Below are 17,437 nucleotides of genomic sequence, written 5' to 3'. Positions count from 1 at the left end.
AGCCCTCTTTTTCCTCCTGTACACGGACAGCTCCCTAACATGAATCTCAGGAAGACTCAGCAGGGCTGTCATGTAGAGGTCAGAGCATCCAAATGTGCACCTTTTTTTTTTTTTTTTGAGATGGAGTCTCACTCTGTGGCCCAGGCTGGAGTGCAGTGGCATGATCTCAGCTCACTGCAACCTCTGCTTCCCGGTTCAAGCAAGTCTCCTGCCTCAGCCTCCTGAGTAGCTGGAATTATGGGCACACATCACCACACCCAGCTAATTTTTGTATTTTTAGTAGAGTTGGGGTTTCACCATGTTGGTCAGGCTGGTCTCAAACTCCTGACCTCAATTGATCCACCCACCTTGGCCTCCCAAAGTGCTGGGATTACAGGCATGAGCCAGCATGGCCAGCCCAAACACGCATCTTACAGCAAACCTCTCTTTGCTACCTTTGCAGGAATCCTTCTCTAATTCATTCTCTCCCAGCTGCAATAGTGATTGGTCTAAAATAGACATCTGATCATTTTACTCTCTTTCTTAAAATCCATAAAAGTTGTTTTATTTTCTTCCATTATAACACAAAGTCCTCGAGCTTGGTTCCCAAACTCCTAAGCCCCTATGAGGTGCATCCTCTGCTAAGCCCTCTGCTCTCGTGTCTACTCACATTCTGTGCCCCACCTGAGCAACTGGGTTCCTGCAGATTCTCCATTCTGTCTTTTCATCTGGACTCATCCATCCCCTCCTCTCAGCCCAAAAGATGCATCCCTGATCTTATATTCTGTAGTGGGTGAATAGTATCCCCCCAAAATTCATGCCTACGTGGAACTTCAGAACATGACATTACTTGGAAATAGGGTCTTTGCAGATGGAATGAGTTAAGAATCTCTAGGTAAAATCATTCTGAATTTAGCTTGGGCCCTAAATCCAGTGACTGACATCATTGTAAAAAAAGGAGAAGACACAGAGAGATGCAAAGGGAAGAAGGCCAAGTGAAGACGGGCAGAGATTGGAGTCATGCAATACAATCAAGCCAAGGAATGGAATGAACAAGCCAAGAAATGCCAAAGATTTCCAGTAACCAGCAAACACTTAGAGGGAGGCATCCTCAGAGTTCATCCTCAGAGTCTCCAGAATAAGCCAACACTGAAAATACTTTGATTTTGGACTTCTGGCCTCCTGAACTGTGACAGAATAAATTTCTGTTGTTTTGAGCTACGCTGTTTGTGGTATATGCTATGGCAGCCCCGGATAATGCATCTACCTTCTCTTCCAAGCCTCTTCACCTGGCCCATCCTAAGAGTAGCACTACACAGTGCAGGCCCTCGATCAGGCAGCCTGGGTTCTACTCCTGACTTCGCCACTTTTATGCCTATGGCATTTGGCAAGTTACTCAACCCCTCTGAGCCTCACTTTCAGAAACTTAAAATGGGGCTAATAGTTATACCTATATCATAGGTACACCCTATCATATTATCGGGCTCCAGGGGAACTTAAGGGAGTTACCACATATAAAGTGCTCAGAACAGTGTCTGCCACCTACAAAGTGTTTGGTGCATGTTAGCAAATCCTTGAGTTTGGACCTCACTCTGTGGTCAGATTAATGATGGCTGTAAATTCACTGATACTTCTCCAATGAGAAATGGGGTCTAATTCTACTTCCATTGACTCTGGACTGTCTCCATGACTATTTTGACTAGTAGAGTAAGGCAGAAATAACTCAGTTCTGACTTTAGACTTTAGAAAGACAAGTAGCTCCCACCTTGGTCTCTTGGAATCTTACTGGAGAGATACTAAGCCTATGTGGAGGACAGAGGTGCATGCAGGCCAGGCTTTCCAGCCATCTTGGAAGTGGGTGCTCCGACCTCAGCTGTCCCAGCTGATGCCACGTGGATCACAGATGAACCGCCTAGCTGAGCCTTTCCCAGCTTCTTGAACCGTAACATTGTGAGCAAAAGAAAATGATTGTTTTAACACACTGACTTTTGGGTAGTTTGTTATTGCAGCAAGAAATAGCTGAAATGCCTCCTGTAATGAAGCTGCCTGGATTTTCCAAGTCTCAGATTTGTGGCTTTTCTGTGTGCTTAGAGCTGCTGGCTTGCTTACACAAGACTCAGTCTATATTTAATAATAACACCTATGATAATAATAACTGATATTTAGCTGAGTGGATGGTTCAGTTCTTTCTGAATTGAAGGGAGGGGTGGTTTGAATTTTCCATGGGATTCACATGGAGGCCTTGCCCAGATAATAGTTGGGCTTAGAGAAGCCAAGCAGAATGCCTATTCCCAGTGAAAACTCACTCTCCAGAGGAAGTGGGCAAGAACTGCACTGAGCATGCCCAGGCTTTCCTCCCTGGCAGGAGGTACGAGGGTCCAGGGAGACCAGGGGTGATTTCCCATAGGAGGAACAACCAGGAGTTCAGAAGCACTCTTGTTCTACCTGCAGCTGTCACCTCCTTCTGCCACCACTGCACTTTTTTTCTATATTCTACAAGCTGTCCTGGCATGGACTCAAATTTGGAACACAGCCCTTTTCTTCACAAACATGGTCACATACACATGCATGCACACGCACACACAGCCTCTGTTTGTAGCAGAATTTAGTATAAAGCTTTAAGTATATGGAAGAAAAGTTATTCACAGTAAGACAAACAATTTAGAATTGTAGTTGTCTGGCTCTTTATCATGATTCTTTGTCTTTTTTTCTCTTTTCTCCCCACCCCTCAGTCATGAATCCATCTTTATTTTTAACACCTTCTGATTTATTGTGTCTTACTTATGTCCTCGATATTCCAATACCAATCTCATGTTGCTGATCAAAGTCATTTCCTTAAAAATCATCTCTGCTACATGTTACCTCAGTAGGCTTCTTGGACCATCATATCAAAAATGACCAAGTTCCCCCTCTCTACTTCTTTATTTTATTCCAAGCACCAATCCTTAACTGATATTATACATATTTTATGATTTATAATTGTCTTTCTCTGCATCAGAATGCAAACTTGAGTAGGACTGGAACATTGCTATCTTTACTGTTAAATCTGCACAGCCCAAAAGAGCACAAGCACATCCCAGGGGCTCAATAGATGTTTGTTGTAAAAATGAATAAATGAAGTGAAGAGACTCTGGTGCCAACTATTAATATCTTTTAAAAATTTATTTTGCTATAGAGTAAATTATGAGGAGACTGCTTATTACTAAAAATTGAGTGTCCGCAGGCTGAGTCTGAAAGCTGAGTCAGAATTAGCAGGATCAGGTCTGTGTAAGGACCGTGGGTGAAGAGCAGGTGGGCCGTGGCACCCCTCCTGCATCAGCCCCTGCCCACCACTGCCCCAGTTCCACAATGAGATACCCTTTTCTCTCCCTCTCCTGCTGCCTCCCCTGATGTCAGCCTAACCATGGTCAGGGCTGAGGTTTGGCAGATAATGCTTCAGGGCTTTTGCATCTTTACAGCAAACCCACAGGCCATGGCTATTCAATGGATCTGTAAGAGGGAAATTCTGTCTCGTGGCTGGACCATGTGCTGGAGCAATCTGTGCTGGCCCTGTGGTACCCACAGCTCACCCACATGAGCTCACTCATAAGCCCTGCAAGACCCCATAAATATTGAGTAAGACCAGCCTGCCTCGGGCTTGGGATAGATTTGTGGTTGGTTAGAGGCACCCAAAGCCAACACTGGAACTCAGACTTAAATCTCCTGAACCTCATGTTCTTCAGTTGTTGATTTTGTTTCCCTGCCATGAAGAACCCTGGAAGGATGACCAGATATTCCAGGAATTGAGTGAAAACCCGCCTCAGTCTTGATTGTCCTCACAGCCCATCCGTGGACCATAGACTTGGAGCTGGTAGGTTTCAGACACTATCTAGACGACTCACATATTTCACAGATGGCAAAGCTGAGGCCAAGAGAGGCTAAAACCAAACTAGCAAGAAAGGCTGGCTTAGAGGTCCATTTCCACAGGCCCAATGTCAACTTGAGGCGAGGTGAAGGGGAGCCCTCAGCAGTCCTGTTAGCATTGGACAGAGCAGGGGCAGATACTGCTTTGCCATTTTCAGTGCGTGTGACTTCCAGGGGTTCAGTCGGTTGCTCTGAACATCAGTATTCTCATCTGTAAAATGGGATGAAAACACACATTTCAAAAGAGCTTGGGAAGATTGAATGAGAGAACTGTCAGTATGAAAAATCCAGTTGACTTTCTCAACTCCAATGCCCTTTCCATCCCCACTTCCTTGAAGAAAAGGCTGCTGTTATTCCCATTTCACTCAAAGAGGTTCAGTAGGTTGGGCAAAACACACAGCAAATATGGGCAAAACAAGAATCTGAAATTCAAATTCCCCCCAAAGTACCATCTCCCCCAGTATACAATGAGTGGTTACTAAACATTAGTTCTCATCACTACAGTTAATAACTGCTCAACAATTATTTGTTAAGTGCCTACTCTGTGCCAGGCACATCTCACACTGAAGATATGATATTGTCAAAGGCAAACTGAGCTGCTCTTACAAAGGAAATTCAGATCATAAATATCTACCAAAATTAATTTAAAAATGTGAGGTCTTATTAAGTGCTGTGATGGCAAAAAAATAAGGGAATGTGGTAGAGCATGACTACGAGGCAGCACATTCCTTAGCTAGGTTCAGGGAAGACCAGGCAAAGTGGGTGCCCTTGAGTTGGTATCTGAGTAACAAGAAAGAGGCAGATTGAGATAGTCTGGGGGAAGAGTACTTCATGCAAAGAAAACAGAGGACACTAAGTCCTGAGATGTGAGTGTGGGATATTTGGAGACAAAAGAAAGGTAGCTGTGGAGAAGGACAGTGAATGGAGGGGATGTGGAGTAAGGTGAGGAAGGGGAATTAGGCAGGATCCAGATGCTCAAGGGCCTTGCTGACCACAGAGATAGCTTAGGTTTAGTTCTAGGTAGAATGGGGCCCCACTCAAGAGCTCTACACATGAGGGTGACATAATCCACTCATTTTCACAAGAAGACTGCCTTGTGTGTGGAGAAAATAAAGAGAACATGGTTTAACCCTTGCTCTTGAGACACTGAGCTGAAGGATTTTAGGGGCTGAGCCTGGTTCCCTATTTCCATATTAACCCCGAGAAGGCAGAAAGACAGAATGGAAATCCAGAAGGGTTTTTCTCCGGCTGTCCCAGTCATCTCAGACACCTGAATTCTCTGAGTTCTCTACTGGAGCCCTAACTTTCGGCCATAACTCATTGTATTTATCTATGTGTGCACTCAGTGATGCTGCTCTTTCGGTTTGAGAGGCAGGATCCAGAGCCCTGCACCCCACTTGGAGAGGGGCACATCCAGTGGAAACTGAATGTTGCATGAGTGTGGCCATTTGGGGACAGGGGTGATCAGCTCAGCCCTTGATGTCTCTTTTGGGGGAAGCCCATGGTAGGTAAAGAGATCACCATCAAGGAGTGAGTGGTCTTAGGAAATCAAGAGGCCTCAATTAATTAGTTAACTAAGACTTAGTGGAAGACCTGGTGCTTAATTCTGGGGGTCTAGAGATGAGCAAGACCTGGTTTATTAAGGATCCCACAGTCCCCTGAGGAAGACAGGCAACTAAGCCAATAGGAATGATCCCCATGTGCTGGGCGATCACCATGGGTCCTATAGCTCCTGCCATGCAGAGTGGCCCACCCTCCACAATCCAGCTCCTGCCCCATTCCAGTAGGACCGTGCCCTCTTCTAGCCCCCTTCACAGAGGTGAAGTGATGCCGTGTGCTATTGCTGGGTCCCTGGTGCTTCCCCATCCCTTCTTTACAACTCAATCAACTCTCCCTCCATGGATGCCTCTTCAAGTCCCCTCTGGACATGCTTCCTATTTCCTTCAGGCATCTTGCCTGATGTGTTCAGGGTCAGGCCTTGTGGGAAGCACAGGAAGCAAAGTCCAATCAGATCCAGACCCTACCTTCAAAAAACATGCAGACAGGTTGGGGGTGCAGCTCATTCCATTACAGAACAGATCACAGGGTGAAAAGGGTCAGGATAGCATAATAATGGGATCACAGAGGAGACAGCATAGCAATCAGAGATGGGGTGGCGAGAAGGGGAGGGAAACAGGGAGGGATAAGAAGGTGTAGCTGGACAAAGAAGGCATCTGGGCAATAGAAACAGTGTGTGGGCAGAGAATTAGAGGAGCTACTTGAACCTCACTAAGATGAAGGAGAAAGTGTAGGAGGAAACTGGGGAAGATTAGACTGGGAAACCAGGTAGTAGCCATGCCACTGAGACCCTTAGATAGCTAAGGAACTTGGAATTTCTTCTGAGGGAATGGGAGAAGGCTGTTTGGGTTTTATGGTAGAGACAGAATCAGATTTGTGATTTGGAAAGATCAGATTTGGAAGGTAGATTTTGAGGAGTTAGGAGGAATCAGATGGTGAGACTCCAGGCAAAGAGAGACAAGCAAGGATTGGTGGAAGCTTGGGCTAAGGTAGTGACAGAAGATGAGGAGAGAACAGCCATGAACAGAGACAATAGAACTTGGAGACTGATGGTCATGGGCCATGGAGATGGGGAAGGGATCTCTGTTGATTATCCATCTTTTCCTTCTGATTTAACAAATTTGATGATTGATGATTTTTATTAACAGAAATTAGGAAAGTTGAATAAGAGTCAGCTTTGGAGAAAAAAAAAAACATCAAAAATCTTGTTTTGGACATAGTAAGTGAGAAGAAGCCCACGAGACAACCTGAGAAGGAATATCAAGCAGACAGTTGGTGACATGGGGTGGCATCTGTTCTGGAAAAGAGCTCAAGGGGCGTGAGAGGCAAGGCTGAGGAGAGCTAGTTTCTGCAGCCACGCTTTATCTGAGCAAGGGACTCACGCCAGCTTTCATCCTCTGTAGCAGAAGACAGAATCTTGTAAAATCCATAGTCAGATAATTCACACACTGACACACCTTATCTGTCCTCTCCAAAGCCCATTACTATTCTGTATAGGCCCTCATCTTGCGAGATAACAGAAAACATAATTTCTATGCAGCCTCATAGTAGAGTTGGAATGAAAGGGAGGGGAGAGGGAGGAGGTGGGTCACGGGGCCTGGCACGGGACCCTTGGAGGAGATGTGGTTTTCAAGCTGGCGTAGCGTCTTCCTGTGAGCAGACCAAGGCCTGGGCCAGCAGCATCACTCCTGCAGCCAAAGATGATGAGAGGAACCAAGTGCCAGGGGAAAAATTCTTCCAAGTCATTTATTTTCTAAAATCCTCAAGGATCTGAGTATTTTTTTTGGAAATAACTGCGTTGAGTTTTGAACTTTTTAAGGGTCTCTTCTCTGCTCTGGTGACCTCATACATTCCAGTGGTTTTAAATACCATGGGATGCCAGCAACTCCCAAATGTGTACCTCCCACCCAGGCCTCTCCTCTGAACCCTAGACTCATATGCCCAACGGATGTGTCATGGACACCCCAGGGACAGCATGTGCAAAACTGAGCTCTTGGTGGGATCTCCAAAATATTCCTCCACAGTCTTTTTATGTTAGTCAATGGTAACACCATCCGCTTGGTTGCTAATGCCAGAACAATGGAGATGTTTCTTCATTTCCTTATCTAATCTCTTAACAAATCCTTTTGACTACAAGATCCTCCTTGGATCTTGAGTCTTGTAATTCCTCTCCTTCCCATTGCTGTTACCACTCTGGTCCAAGCTTTCTCTCTACTCCCTGCAAAATGCCAGCACCTGCTATTCCATCAGTCTGTTTTCTACACTTCCCCACCTTCAACCTATATTGCACCCAGCAGCCTCCGAGGTCTTCTCCTGCCCCACCATGGTGATCTTTCAAAAACATAACTGTAGTCTTGTAACTCCCACATTTAAAACACATCAAAGGCTTCACATTGCCCTGAGAATAAGGTCCCCACTGCTGGTGATGGCCTGATTCCTGTCTGCCTTTCTTCCCTTCTGGCCAATAATCACCCCGTTTGCTCACTTTGCTCCAGCTGCCCGAAACTCGTGAGTCAAGTCTTCAGGCAGGTCAAGCTTCCTGCTGCTCCAGACCTGCATCCTGAGATTCCTTCTGCCCAGAGTGCCTTTCCTGGCCAACACTTTTCCATTCTTCATATCTCTGTGGAAATGCTGTCTCCTCCAAGAGCCTCCCTGACCATCCAGTCTACTGAGGACCACCCCCAAGCCCCACTGTTGCCTATTACAGCTTACTTCTGACCACAATGTATAATCATTCACTTCCCCGTTTATTTCCAGTCTTCCACAGTGTACCATGGGTTCCACAGGGCAGAGACCATGCAGTCTTGTCATCACTGTCATCTCAGTAGACTTCTTGCTAGCCATGGTGGGCCAGAGATCTCACTCCCCTTTCTCTCCCACCCCTACTATTTTATTGGTTATATTTAATTTAAAATATAATATTTATAATATCATAAGGTTTAAAATTAAATATTTACAACATGTAGAATTTAAAATATTTTAATTTTTAATTGTTTATTATGATTAGAGCTTTATATATTATCCACTTCAAGCTACTATTTTTAAGCCATCGTATTTACATGGGACCTATTTATTTTCCACTGTGTAGAATAAGAAAATCAGTACCCCAAAACTTTCCCTTATTTTTCCTCACTCCTTCTGCTTCTCTCTCTCTACTTCCTCACAACTTCTATTGGCCATTCTATCACAGGAAAGGGTTCTTTTTTTGTGTTTTTCTTCTTCTTCTTCTTCTTCTTCTTCTTCTTCTTCTTCTTCTTCTTCTTCTTCTTCTTCTTCTTCTTCTTCTTCTTTATTTGACTTTAAGTTCTGGGATACGTGTGCATGTGGGAGTTTTTTGTGTTTTTAATTTCACCCTCGCAGTGGTCTGCCCCGCCTCCAGCTCCTCTGAGTACTGGCTGCCCCAGGCCTGTGTCTTACTCATTTCTTTGTGGGGCTGTCCTTTCCATGAGGTGTTGGAAGTTTAAGACCTACTCATTGCATTTTCACTGTCATTACAATTTTATTTTACTCAACAATGTATAATGTTCATTTATTGAGTCAGTAGGTTATATATCTAATGTTATCTTTTATTTTCTCTGAACTTTTTAATGCTCGTCGATGCACATACATGGGATTATATTGTACATGCTTTTGGTCTCATGGTCCTGCTTTTTGTCTTCCTTTCCATTTTTACTCTCTTTACCTTCTTCCTGTCATATAATGAGACCCCTCCCCCACCCCAACCCTTGAACCTACTCTGAGTAATTTGTTACCATCCCGACAGTCACTCCCTCTGACTTTTCACTCTGCTTTGCACAAATGTGTGCATCCATGTATAGTTTTTTTATTATTGTTTGCTTTGCCAAAAATGACATCATACAATATAAAAACAATTCTTTGTATCTACTTTTAGTGCTTAATAATATGTCATGGAAATCTAATAATATAATCCAAATACAGTCTCTTAAATAATCACATAATGCACCATGGCATAATGTAGCATTATTTGTTTAAACCTTCACCTGATTGTGTGTGTGTGTATCTTGATGTGCTGATGTTTAATTTCTATGGAATTGAGTCACAAAAGTAGAATTGCTGGATAAAATAATATATGTGTGTTAGTTCATTCTCACACTGCTACAAAGAACTACCTGAGACTGAGTAATTTATGACGAAAACAGGTTTCATTGACTCACAATTCTTCAGACTCAATAGGAAGCATGACTGGGAGGCCTCAGGAAACTTACAATCTTGGTGAAAGGTGAAGGGGAAGCAAGGCATCTTCATCACATGGCAGAGCAGGAGGAAGAGTGAGAGAGCGAAGCGGGAAGGGCCACACACTTACAAATCAGCAGATCTCGTGAGAACTCACTGTCACGAGAACAGCGTGGGGGAAATCCGCCCCCATGATCCAATCACCGTCCACCTGGTCCCTCCCCTGAAACATGGGGATTAAAATTTAAAATGAGATTTGGGTGGGAACACAGAGCCAAACCATATTAATGTTTTACAATTTTAATAGATGTTGCCCTATTGATTTATACAAATGCTGTGACAATTTGCATTTCCACCAGCAATATATGCAAATGTTCTTTTCATGGAACACTTACCAGCAATAAGTGTTAATGCTCTTTTTAGGTATGCCAGCTGGATGAATGTAAAATAATGTCTCATTAATTACATGAAATTTATATTAATTTTTATTTCCCTGACTTCTAGTGAATTTAAGTATCTTTTACTATGTTTATTGCTCATTTGGATTGCTTTATTTTACAATTTTTCCTATTTTTTATTGGGTGGTTTGTGTTTTTCCTGTCAATTTGTAGTACGAATCTTTGAATATTACAGCTCTTCATTCTCTACCTGTCCTTATTGTCTGTGGCAGTAAAATTTGTATATTGGATTAAATTAACTCTCTAGTAACCCTCCACATTGGTTAACCAAAGAAAAATGCTCTATGCCTCAAATCTATTTCCCTCCCATTTTTCTACCTATACTCGTCTCTATTTTCCTTCACTGTCCTGGGAAGTATCAGGGTAGATAGAAAGGAGGAAACAGACATTTATAAGCACATTCTACTTGCCAGTGAATTAATGGGTAATTTATATGTTACATTATTTAATTAAATAAAATTAAAATATTTTTAATCACCATTTTACTGATGGGAATACAGAGGCTCAGAGAGGTTAATTTACTTCTCAAGGTTGGGTTAAGGAAATGTCAGAGATAAGATTTGAACCTGTATCTATCTGGATCTAAAGTGTTCTTTCAGATGCCCTCCTCAGGCTGCTAGTCTCACGGGAGACTCACAGCCACCCTAAGGGACCATGGGGCAGGCTTCCTCATCCTCTTTCCACAGGCAAGAGCCCTGCACTCAGAGCAGCTGAATGACATGGTCAGGGACACAAACTGAGATTGCAAACCTACAGCTTCTGTCTTTAAATCTGGAACTGTTTTGAATCTGGTGTCTGCCCACCTCTTTTCTCCTGAGTTAGGAGCATTGGGGTAGGTTGGCATGGGGGAGCCACTCGGCATCTCGTGTCCTTCAGTGAATTCTCTGCTATCCAGAGCCACAGAGGTAGCACGTGCTTTGCCAAGGGACTGCAAGGACCTCTCCATCTCTTCAGCAGATCTTCCCCTCTGAGGGCTTCGGTGGGCAGGAGAGAGAGGAGAAACACACATAACGGAGGAGCTCTGAAATCCCCAGGCCAAAAATAACCTCCTTTCCCCCCACCTCCACTCCCACCCTCCATCCAAGGGGAGTGGCGGCAAAGTTTCAGAAACTCTGAAATGACTCAAAGAAACAGAAAAGTGTTCTAGTTGTCCAATATTTACATAAGGAGCTGGTTCAGTTTTCCTTCCCTGCTGTTAACATCTGAGCTGGCACACAGACATGGACACCTGCCCACATCCACCAATAGATGTGCACCTGGATGCACGTGTGTTGTACATGCAGACACAGTGTGTACGGCACCCATCCCCACACACCTCAGGCTGCAGCACAGCAGTGAGTGGCAGCCAGGGCTGCTGGGAGGTGTCCGTCCCCAGGCTCAAGCTGTGTGTCTTTGTTCTTCACACCAGAGTCTACTGTTGGGTTTCTCCAGAAGCAGCCTCTGCAATAAGAATATGAGTGCAAGGGATTTGTAAGGCAGGTGATCTGAGCAATGCCACTAAGGGAATGGACAGGTGAGGCAGGGACTGAAAGGAAACCAGTCAGGGAACATTGTCAACTCACAGCAGTGACCATGGGCAACCAGGTCATAATTCCACTGCGGTGTTCTGGGAGAAGGTGGATGGCACACCTCAGAATTGCCTCACTCAAGATGGAGGAAGCTGAAATATGCACCAATCAACTCCCTTTCTGCTGTGGTTGAGGGTTGCTTCCTGGAGATTATTGTGGCAAGAGAAACATGAGCTTCCATATTACCTTGTATAATGCACAGGGCAAGAACCCAGCCAGGCCAAGAAACATGCCCTTTACATCCAAAAAAAGGCTTCAATCCTAGTTCTGTTTCTTGCCTATTTGATACCTTGAATAATTTCTTCCCTCTGAGCCTCTATTTCTCTTATCTATAAAATGGGTAGGATACTTTCCCCGACAAGATTGGAATAGGGATTTGATGAAATAATGCAGGTCAATGAACTTGCCCCAGATTGGCTCTCAAAAGAGACTGATATTTTGTCTCACCACCTACATTGTTTTCATTGTTTGCTGGTTTCCCTTTATCTTTCCAACCTCTGTTAGGATGCCCAGGGCTCAGTCTTCAGGCCTCTACTCTTGTCTAGGACACATGCCCTTGGCGATCTCATCCAACTTCAAAGCCTTAAATGTCTAGTGTAACCCTCAGCACTCCCATGCTCATGTGCCTCCTTTGCCGTCTTCAAAATAGAACTGGAATGTGCCCACAGCTCACGTTCCCTGTCATTGCCCTGGTCCAAACCCTCGTCTTTTGCTAGGTTGCTTGCATTAGCTTCCTGACTCTCCATCCTTGCTCCCTGCACAGCTTTTTCTCTACACAAATACCAGAAGCATCCTGTTAAAATCCAAGCTGGATGACGCCACTCTATTTAGTCTGCTAATACCTTCTCATTACTCCTAAAGAAAAAGCCCAAGTCTTTACATAGGTTTACAATGTGACTGGACCCAAATCTCAAATCTCCTCTCCTCCATGTTTTCTTCTGCTCACTCTGTCTCAGCTATTCTCACCTCCTTCTGTTCCTCACACAGTCTAAGCACCCTCTTGCCTCAGGGGCTTTGCACATGCTGTTCCCTCTGCCTGAGTGTTCTTCCCCCAGACATCAACCTGTCTCACTCCTTCACCTCCTTCAAGACTTAGCTCAAATATTACCTTCTCAATGAGGTCTGCCTTATGCATTCTATTTCAAATTGCATGGCTGTCCCATCACACCTCCCTGTTTTGTTATTCTCCATAGCACTGACAGATATTTACTGTATTGTAACATTTCTGCTTTTTCTTATTCATTGTCTATTTTCAGCCCACCTAACCCCTAGTAGAATATAACTCTATGGGTGCATTGTTTTTTGCCTGTTCTGATCATGGATGTATTCTAGAATAATGCCTGGTAATAGCAAGTACTCAACCATTTGTAGAATGAATGAACAGATTAATTAAATAATTAATTAATTAATGGTGTGGTGATTAAGATCTTGATTTTGGGAATCTTATGTATCAATTCAATTCTTATTTCCACAACTTTCTGTCTGTTACCTTGTACACATTACTCATCTAAATCTTACTTTCCTGTTCTATAAAATGGGGGAGAGGATAGTACCTAACCCTTAAGGCTCTTGTGAAGAGAGGTGAGATAAGATATATTAGACATTCAGACAATGACTGGCACATGATATGTGCTCAAAAAAAGACAGATTTTCTTTTTTCTTTTCCTTTCTTTCTTTTTTTTGAAATGGAGTTTTGCTCTTGTTGCCCAGGCTGGAATGCAATGGTGCCATCTCGGCTCGCCACAACATCTGCCTCCCAGGTTTAAGCGATTCTCCTGTCTCACCCCCCCCCCCCCCGAGTAGCTGGGATTACAGGCATGCACCACCACACCCAGCTAATTTTGTATTTTTAGTAGAGATGGGGTTTCACCATGTTGGTCAGGCTAGTCATGAACTCCCGACCTCAGGTGATCCACCCGCCTTGCCCTCCCAAAGTGCTGGGATTACAGGCGTGAGCCATAGTGCCCGGTCAGATTTTCTTTTTTAAGTTTCTTTTTCAATTTCATCGTCAATGGCTTCACAGATATTTTAGTGAAAAACTGAAACAGCTCATGATATACAGCAAATATAATAACCCCCCCAAAAAAGGAATGAAAGTATATATAAATAATTAGTGTTATCTTTAAATTTATACACATCCACACATAGAGACAAAGGGCCAGAAGGATATACATCAAAATATTTAAAATGGTTATTTTTGGAATTTCTGTTGGGTTTACTGGTGACTTTCAATTTTTTAGTTATAATTTTTTTTACATTTTAAATGTGTGACTTTTTAAAATAAAAAAGCAATGAACATTTTTTAAGAAAAAAAAACAAACTTCAGTAAAATGTGGCTTTAACACTGATACACTTATCCCCATTAAGAATGTTTATTGATTACATTTTAACTTTCATGAGTCAGAGAATTCACACTCTGACAAACCTGATCTGTCCTCTCCAAAGCCCATATTCTTATTCTGTATAGGTTAAGTAGCAGTTTCCGTATGTCAAGCCAACGCTTTCTTTCCCAGCCACTTCCTTTAAGTCACCCAAAATAACATTGGAAATTAAAATGTATAGCAGCAAAAAATAGTATGCAGCATACAAATAAGTCACTTATAAATTATCTTGTAATAGCCAAAAAACAGTGGTTTGGAGTCAGGCAAGGGGCTATAGGTCTTTCTCTCACCACCTTGAGCAGCCTGTGCAAAGCTGTTATTTCCTGGCCACCCAACAAGCAAAGACCAAATCCTGGAAGAGAACATTAACAACAGGTCATGACATTGGCAAACAGAATTCAGATGTCACTCAGTGAGAGAGAAGTCTCTTGACTGTCTATCCCAAAGAGACTGCACATGTATACGCAGTGACTCCATTTGTCAAGAAATGACTAAATTATGTTTTCTGTTATCTGGCAAGATGAGGGCCCAAAGTAGACTTTAAGTTGGACTTTTGTTTATTTGTTTCTGTGACTGTGAAATTTACAATCCACTGCATTGATAATCAGAAGTTCCCTCTAGTAATGAGCTTCCCATTTGAAACCTTCCCTTCCCTTCCCTCCCCTCCCCTCCCCTCTCCTTCCCTTCCCCTCTCCTTCCCTTCCCCTCCATTCCCTTCCCTCTTTCTTTTCTTTTGTTTTTTTGGACAGAGTCATGCTCTATTGGCCAGGCTGGAGTGCCATGGTGTGATCTCAGCTCACTGCAACCTCTGCCTCCCAGGTTCAAGCAATTCTCCTGCCTCAGCCTCCCGAGTAGCTGGGATTACAGGTGCCCACCATTACGCCCAGCTAATTTTTTGTATTTCTAGTAGAGATGGGGTTTCACCATGTTGGCCAGGCTAGTCTTGAACTCCAAGCCATGGGTGATCTGCCTACCTTGGCCTCTTAAAGTGCTGGGATTATAGGCATGAGCCACAGTGCCTGGCCCCATTTGAGAGTTTTTCAATGAGGCTAACTCAACCAGTAAACAGTAACATCTATTTTCCATGGCCCAGCCTTTGCTTCACGGGCCATGCGGAGCTCTACTTTGGATTGCCCAAGACCATAAGGTCCCTAGAACCTGGCAGCAAATGGACTTAATGCAGAAATCAAGGGCAGATACAGGAGGGAGGGACAGAGTAGTGGAAGAACAGAGGCACTAGGAGAGGGGATTTAAGGAGATAGGAGGCTATGTGAAGTTTTCCTTTGACTCTGCTCATGGTCTATTGAGTGCTAAGAAGAGGTGGCTACAGGCATAAATAGAACATTCAGTTTGTCCAGAGGAATTGCTGGCCTGGCAAGGGGGCCTCCAGGGTGTCTTATAGCAGCAAGGTTCTAAATGCATGAGTGAGTGTGCATGTGTGTAGGGGGTGTGTATGGAGGTGGGTGGGAGGGATACCCCCTCAGGGGAGCATATAAACCATTGGCAGTGGAAGGGCACCAGCCAGTCAGCAGATAACCTATGGGTGTGCTTGCAGGCTATAAATAACCAGTAGAGGTGTGTCGATGCATTCCAGCTGAATATCAGCACTGCTTCTCTTGTCATTAGCAGGATGTACACACTGTGGTAGTGCAGGGCAGCATAGCTCAGGACAATAACCTGCATATAGGCTACAGCTCCAAGCACAGTAGGTAGCACCATCCTGGGAGTAAAGTGGGACCTTTTGAGGCAGGCATTTTCAAGCCACTTCATGATGCATCAAGATGGCTGGGTCTGAATATAAAATGACTGCCCATATTGCTGCCTAATGTACTCAACAAATATTCATGAGTCTTACCTGTGAGCCCGACCTAGCCATACTCTCACCTCAGGGTTAGGGGAAAGGATTAGGAACAGAGAAATCATCTTGGACAGATGAGGTGTCTGGGGTGCATATTCTATGGAACTAAGAAGCAGACGCTGTAATGGTTTCTCTGTTGGAGATGGTCTCAGTGGTCCCCTTTCCCGGAGATGATGTCACTTCTACTTGGCTCTGGGGTGATGGGTCTCCACAGCGGTTGCAAGTAGGAGAGACAGAAAGGGAAGACAGAGCAAATACAGCCACAAGGACACTAATGGAACCTTGAAGGCACTCTCCAGGACCTCTTGGGGAGAGTACAGAGGCTTTAATGGGTAGATCTTTGGATACAGAGTCTGAAGAAATGGCAGTGTGAGCTTTGTTGCAGGGAAGAGGGCCAGGCAGGAGGGAAAAAGTAGATGGATGGGATAAAGGGTCTCCATGGTTTCTCCCAAGCTTTTGGAAAGGAATACGGGGCCTCAGAGGCACAGCCTGAAGGCAGGGTGAGCAGATTCAATTGTGAGACACATTGTAGTAAGTGGTGGGCCCACACGCTTTCGGAATGAGTCAGGGACTGCCTGCTTACAGTGGTTATTTTCCACCCCAGCCCATATGGGCTGATTCTGAGCTTCAGAGGAAACCACTTGGCAAGAGGCAGCCTGAGAAATCTCAAATCCTATACAAATTTCTTCCTCTTCTGCACGCTACCTGACCTCCAGCCCTAGTACATGTAAGCACACATGTGCACGGCACACACACATCCCTCCCGGAACATCACAAGGGAGTACATCCACATGCAATCACACATACATGTGACCTTCAACTCCAACACATGTATACCCGCTCCCCTGACACACATGCAGAAATAGAGCATCGACTCACTCACCCCCTCATTCACACTGCGCTGGAGTGAAAGGAAGAAGTCACAGAGCACGTGCCCCAGGGAAGCTCCACTGGAAACGGGACCCTCTGTTATCATTAGTAGAGTTGGGAGGGGCAGGGAGTGAATCTGCTGAAGTGCACACTAAGGAACTACTAGAATTTTAAAGCCTCAGAAATGTTGTTTTGGTGGGGCTAAAGATGGAAAACAGGGGTGGATGTCTCTTTGATGTAGAAAAATGCCATGTGAGCCATTTGGATTAAGAAAAGCAAACTTTTCTCCCTACCCTTCTCAGGGTGTGAACATAGGCTATTTCTAGATGAAGACAACTTTCCTGATAACATAATCATAATTTCAGACTTTTTTCTGATGGGAAGGAAAATGGGTGGATGGCTCTTTGGTGTAGAAAAATGCCATGCGAGTCTCTTGGATTAAGAAAAGCAAAACTTTTCTCCCTTCCCTCCTCAGGGCATGAACATAGGCTAGTCATAGATGAAGACAACTTTCCTGATAACATAATCATAATTTCAGATTTTTTTCTGGTGGGAAGAGGGAGGGAGAGGCCACAATCTGCAAAGAGAAGAGGAAGAGAATATAGGAACATTTCTTAGTAGGAAAGTTCCACAGGCTAGTGGGAGGCAGGGCTTGGGGAGAAGGATGGA

Source organism: Pan troglodytes, chromosome 7 (assembly GCF_028858775.2).
Source record: "Pan troglodytes isolate AG18354 chromosome 7, NHGRI_mPanTro3-v2.0_pri, whole genome shotgun sequence".
NCBI classification, from domain to species: domain Eukaryota; kingdom Metazoa; phylum Chordata; class Mammalia; order Primates; family Hominidae; genus Pan; species Pan troglodytes.
Note: the sequence above shows the minus strand (reverse complement) of the source record.